Below are 6,674 nucleotides of genomic sequence, written 5' to 3'. Positions count from 1 at the left end.
GCGGGAGGGGCTCGGCCAATCAGAAGAGCGAGAGCGCCCGGCGGGGGCGGGGCTTGGCGGGGAGGGCACGCCCACGCCGGCTCGGCTGGCCTGGCGCCCTCTGGCGGCGCGAGGCTGAGGCGACACCCTCCTCATGTTCTCGTTGCGCCGCGCTCTCCTCATGGGCACCGATGGGGACGAAACGGGCTGAAACGCACCGGGGCGGACATGCCCCCGTGGCCCAACCTGGGGACGTGGAGGGGACACCCCCGCTGAGGGGAGGCTGCGCCGGAACATGGCGAGGACGCGCCTCGACGTTTTCAACCAGAACATGGCGAGGAGGCGCCTCGACGTTTTCAAGCGTTGAGGGAAACTCTCCTGAGAGCCCCCGCCGAGGGGCCGGCCGGGCTGCGGGGGGGACCCGGCGGTGAGTGGGCGGCGCTCCGCGGGGGGGGGGGCCCGGGGACACGCGTGTCCCTCCTCACCTCGGGGACACGCACCTTCCCGACACCCCGTTCAGAGAGAGGAGCGATCGCTTGTGTGATATCGATTTATTCTCATCCAGCGAGTGTGGGAGAGCGAGCTCAGTGTCGCTCGGCTTAAGCTGGTATGGGGAGGATCATAGAGAATCGCAGGGTGGTTTGGGTTGAAAGGACATTCAAACCCCACCCAGTGCCACCCCTGCCATGAGCAGGGACATCTTCACCAGAGCAGGTTGCTCAGAGCCTGGCCTGGGATGTCCCCAGGGATGCAGATTTGACACACATGGTCAATGACAGCAGGTAGTTTTGAGTACTCACCACAACTTATTGCCATTTATCACTTGGGGCCAACATGGTCTGTTGCATTGTCTATTTCAACCTGCGTATTAAAGCAACCAGAAGCCCCTGGGAATATTCTCCTTTAGATGGCATTCGAGCATGCAAAAAGTTAAACATAAAAAACAGAATGCTTTTGTAAAGTTGAATAAATCTTTGGAAAAAACTTTGCTTCCCAACTGCCTTGACGTCTTGCTATACTACTTATATATATTTCTTATATTTCTTTCTGTTAGAATAACACATGCATCATTTCTGTGCTTTTCTGGGGTGTCTGTAGTGCCTTTGTTGAACTGAAATACATTTTACCATGCAAGATATTTTGAATAAACACAAACTTTCATCCTGAAGTTTCAACAAACTAGCAACACAAACGTCTGGTGTTCAGATGCGATGGTACTTGTAGCAGGATAGCCTTACCTACCCTTCTCAAATAACTTAATGCTGTGGAGAGTTAAAAATGACTTTATTTAGTGAATATTTGCACGGCAGTACTTGCACTTACATTTCTGGAAGAAGTTGTACTGGTAAGGGCAATTTAAACAAAGGTTTTCAAGCAAATTTCTTTAGAGATTTTTTTTTTTTTTTTAAACCCTAGTTATGCCCGTTATTTTATCAGAATTTTGTCATGGTTTTCTTTAACATTTTATGCTCATCACAACACTACTGTGGTCCTAGAATCAGGAAAACTATTGCTTCTGTGCTGCCTCCTGTTGCTTCCTCCCAGTTTGCTACCATCTATTTTAGGTGAGAAAAAGCACCTGCTTTTATATTTTCCGAGTTTAGATGGGTGATTAGTCTCTGTTCTTTTTATTTGTTACTGCTGCATCCTTCAGTGTCGCGACAGTAGCTGGATTTGCCCACAGGTCTAAGAGTTGGAATGTTTTTAGCGGAGAGGTGACACCTTTCTTTAAATCACCTGCAACACTTAGGAAAAAATTAACAGATCTTCAAGCAAAACAGTTTTTCCTCAGGTGCAATTCTGATGTTAAATGGAAATTAAGACTAATCAAGCTTAACTTGATTGCCTCAATCACGTAAAGTATTAAAGAGAAAAGGCAGCAGGTGCCTGGGAAATAAAGGGCAGTAACGATGGGTGAAGTGAGGTGGTCAGGTTGTAAGTTTTTATAGCGGCTAGAGCTCGAATTAAGAAATAATTTACTTTTAATGGAAATAGGGTAGTTATTAAGTGCTCCGAGAGCAACAGCTCAATAGCGTTCCTGTTCTTTTGCTCGAGTTTATGAATTTCAGTTTCTAGTATTATCTTCTGAAGCTCGTTGAGAGTTTTTCTCGAAGGACAAAACTGATGAGACTGGGTTGGCTACTCTGTGAGTAATAGTTCTTTTTGTAGAAATCGAATTTCTGTTGTTTGGGAGCTATTTGTGTGAAATTATTTGTAACATGTAACTGTTGCATTCTATTGATAATAGTTTCCTTCTAATGTGCCACTGTTGCATTTTACCTCTATAGTTTTCACAGTATCATGTGTAACAGTGGGTAAAACATGTTATGGCTTAAAATGTGTAGAACTTGAGGAGAATTTAAGGTAGTATTTTCCTCTACTATGCGTGTTATAGTAACTTTAAAATACTTTTCTATAATTTATTATGGATATGTTTGGCAACCAGTTAAATGTTTTTAGTTTGGACTTTTGTGTGGGTGTTTACATGTTATCCAGATAACACAATGAAAAAGTGAAATCTGTTTTCTTAGAGTGATACGGGGGGCATTTTGAGTTTGTTTTTTAAATAGTTGGTACGTTCTAAAGGCATATACATGCTTTGTAGCATAAACGGGGTGATATCTGAGTACTTTTAGTCTGTCAGCAATTTTATGAAGATGTGCTTTATAAATAGAAAGATATCATCTGTATGTTTCCATGTTATAGCCTGTATGTCTTGTATTTTAATTTTGTCTGTAAAATTAATGGTGGTGTGATGTGTTTTAGAAAGCACTTGTATGACACTATGTGTTTGTTAGATTTATAAAATTTAAAAGCCTAAATACTTATTATCAGCTAAAAGAAGCTGTATATGTTCTACCTAGATTTTTGCTTAGTGTACAGTTCTGGTAAGCTGTTTAGGCTTATATTTTAAATTTAAGTCTTATGCTGTGCTAGTTTTTTGGCTAGGTTTGAGTGTCTGATTGTGTAGCTATGTGGTCAGAAACATTTACATGAGGGAAGGAGAAATAACATATTGAGAAGATGATGAAGTGGTTTCTTTCAATATCCCTAAGTTAAAATCCTATACACCATATAGACAAGATACTTCTTGCTTAATTAACCTGTACTTTCATAGAGTAGTTCCATGGTATTTGAAACTGGTCTAACTGCGAGAAGTTACGTACCAGCTACTACACTTGAACCTTTCTGCTTCAACAAAAATTTGGCTAAAAGGTGAAACTGCTATAAAGGAAATATTGGCATGATAATAAAATATTATCCATATAACAGAGAAAAATTTGTCAGGAAAGGTTTTATTCAAACTTTGGATTTTTATTACAAATGTCGAGGATCTTATCTGTGTAATGTACCATATTTCACTAGAGAAAGATTTTGTCAGCCATAGTTTCTATATATACATTTAGGCACTGATGGATATCAGCTAAAAATAACATGAAATTCAATTCTGGAAAGCTGCATTTTGTAATAAATGTTCTCAAGGCTTACTAATCTATCACTTTATGTGGGAAGATATATGGTGAGAGATAACAGTGAACAGTAGAAGGTGAGGTTGCTGAAGACATTTCAGATAGATTAATTTAAATAAGTGGATGAAGGCTTTTTAGTTGTGGCTTTGGGGTTTTTTCCCCTTTATCTTTGCATTTCATCAATTTATTTAAGGGGCATAATTCTATGAAATGTTTGGATTGATAACCTAACAAGCTTCTCAGAAATGTAAATGCATAAAATATTTTAAGTCAGTCCTAACTGCTGCTGCTGAAACACTAAGCTTGCCTTGAAGGGCAGGATTTTGGGGCTGTGTTATGACACTGTGTTTCTTTCTAGGCTGGCTTGTAGCTTCTGATACTGACAGATATAGCGGATTCCTGGTTTAATTGCCATCACTTGGTAGGATTTTAACTTGCCACTGTGCATCCAGCCAGCAAAACACCTCTGCTTTCCCAGGGAAGCCTTGAAAGCTTGTGCCCCTTAATGTGGAATTAGTCACAGCTCTTCACCTGGTCAACAACAACAAAAGACTATGAGTAAACTTACACAGGCTTGTAGGGCAGGTGCAATGTCACTGGGAGATGGATGGGTCACTCCCTCCTTTCACTTCAAATTGAAGCGAAGATTAATTATGGTGTTACCAGCTTCTAAAACAGGTTAGTTAATGGGAACTAACTGTGAGCTCGCTGAAGCAGCACTAATCTTGCTGCTCTCAATGAAGTGTCTGTCTTTGATCAGCTCATTCTCTCTCAGCAGGCCGAAAAATAGCCACAGGACACGAGTGCTTAGTTTACAATCATGTTAATTTTGCTCTAGGTTTGTCTTTAGCTGTTGGAGATTAATGAATCAGAATGGTGTTTAAATTTACAACTGGTTCTCTTCTAATTACTTGGCAGTGTTATTTCTAGCTGGTTTCTACTTTCGATTGCCTGAGCCAAACATTTAAAGGACTCAGCTCTTCTGCCATGTGACAGTGGGGTACAACCTGAATATATAGTGACTAGCAAGATGATAGTAGAGGGTGTTGAGGATTTTTTCTTTGCTAGCTGTTTCCCATACTGTTTATTTGTTGCAACCAAACCCAAATCTGCTGTTTTCCTTTCCTCCTCACTCATTTTTGCCCACAAAATAATTTCTCTGAGGGGAAGGCTAAGGTAGTGAGTTTGAGTGTTCTTCTCATATAGACAACCTAAATGTTTTGGTTCTGTTGAGATTTTATTTGGCCAGCATTATTTAAGACTCGATTTAAACCTCTAAAGGTAAATTTTTTTGCCATTACATTTACCTTTAAGGTGGTTCCTTTTGTGGTGGAAAGTTGAGAGGGAAGAAGTGCACTTTCTCTAGAGAAACCATCTTAAATTACAAGGAAAGAATCTTATGTGGCAGGGGTTGGTTCAGGAAGTCTCTTGGGTTGCTAAGATGGTATTGCCCAAACTTAATGGGATATACCTGTATTTCTTGCATTCTTTTTTTTTTTTCTTTGCTGTTCTGCCTTCATTTTACAGACAATATTTATTTTATTGAAGTGTTGCATTGGATTAACTTGTTAATATTTAAAAAGCGCATTCTCTGACCTGAATGGAATTTTCTACAGGCGAATGTGCTGTATCTTTGTGTATGAATAGCTTTATATGGTGAGCAGAAACATTTATTTCTCTTGATGCAGGAAGAAAACGAACTTGTTTAATTGTTGCATTGTTATTTATTTTTATTTTGGGTGGGGGTGGGAACCCAAGTTCTTGGACAGCTGATGTTGTGTAGCACTGGTATTTGTTTTAGTCCATTATAGTTGGAATGTGGCTGTGAGCCTGGTTTGGGGCATTAAAGCCTGATGCTAATACCCTGATGCACTAACTCCTGTCACGTTGAGGAGTCTTCTTTGTCATGAATTCATTAGTTTCATGCAGAGATCGTATATAATTCTGATTGCTGCTTGCAGGGAAACTTTAAAGAGAAGGGATGGATACCGATAATTACTGAAACACCTTAATTCTGTGTGAGAATTGGGAGAAATGTTCATATCTATTAACTTTGTAGTAAGACCTGGCTGAAGTGTGGTGTTTTTTCCCTCACATTTTAATGTGATAGCATTATGTTCAGCTTCATGCAGCAAGTTAGCATCTGTCAAAAGATAGTCAAATTGGTTGTAAACTTGAGGCCCATAGCAGGGAACTCTCAGTTGGCAGCTTCATCTACCTGGTTTCCCATGTTGGAGGAGGCAGAGGCTCATTTCTTTAGCTGGTTGTGTAGGGCTGCTTGTTTTTAACTAGTTCCTGTTATGACCCATTTTTTGAAGGGAAACAAAACAATGTAAAGCAAATGATAAATCCGCTGCAGTTTAAACACAAGTAAGTTATATCAATCCTTTTAATAATTGCCCCCTAGACAGCAATATGGATGGGCAGTGCATTCAAATATGTATAATCTTTGTCTGGGTGGAGTTCTGTTGCCTCATGGAGTTCACCAAGGAAAATCTTGTTTGTTCACGGTGTTTATTTTCACATACTGTCTGTGTGTTCCTGTATTCCTTATACTGAAATAGGGAGGGAGAAAATAAGAGGTAAATACAATCTTTGTGATGTCTGTATGTTTGCTTCCATTCTAGGCTTTCCATTTGAACAGTTGTGGTGTTTTTCTTGGGTAAGTATGAAGGGGCAACTCACAAAGGTTACATGAACCATACTACAGAATGGAGTCAGTGCTTTTAAAAATGTAGTGTGACATAAACATTGGTCTGGCTTTTCCTCGGTATTTACACCTCCAAATTTAGAGGAAAAATACTTTAAAGCCTACTGTCATATTCTTCTGAAGTAAAAATATATTTTGGAGAGGAGCTGGAAAAAAGGAGTATGGACATAGCTAAAGTTCATCTTCTTTTAGAGGGTTTAGTGTTTTTTGGTACCTGTACCGAGCCTGGTGCTTTTTTCACAGGATTTCTACATTGTAGTTGATAAAGTAAACCATAAATAACTGTTTTTTAGTTTAAACATTTGTTTAATCAGGGAATTAGTTTGTGGAAGGTGAGCATGGAAGTAATGGTGATTTTCATATAAACAAGTCTTTTTAAAAATAAAACAAGCTGAAAGAGGAGAGGATGAAGCAAGGAAGAGTGACAAATAATGGGCTGAAAAACTTAGAAAAGAGGAGCATTACACAACAAAGTAATTACAATGATGTAGCTCATGTGTGAGTGTCCTTTAGGA

This window comes from Streptopelia decaocto, assembly GCF_964273445.1.
Source record: "Streptopelia decaocto genome assembly, chromosome: 3".
NCBI lineage: Eukaryota > Metazoa > Chordata > Aves > Columbiformes > Columbidae > Streptopelia > Streptopelia decaocto.
This window is presented reverse-complemented; position numbering follows the sequence as displayed.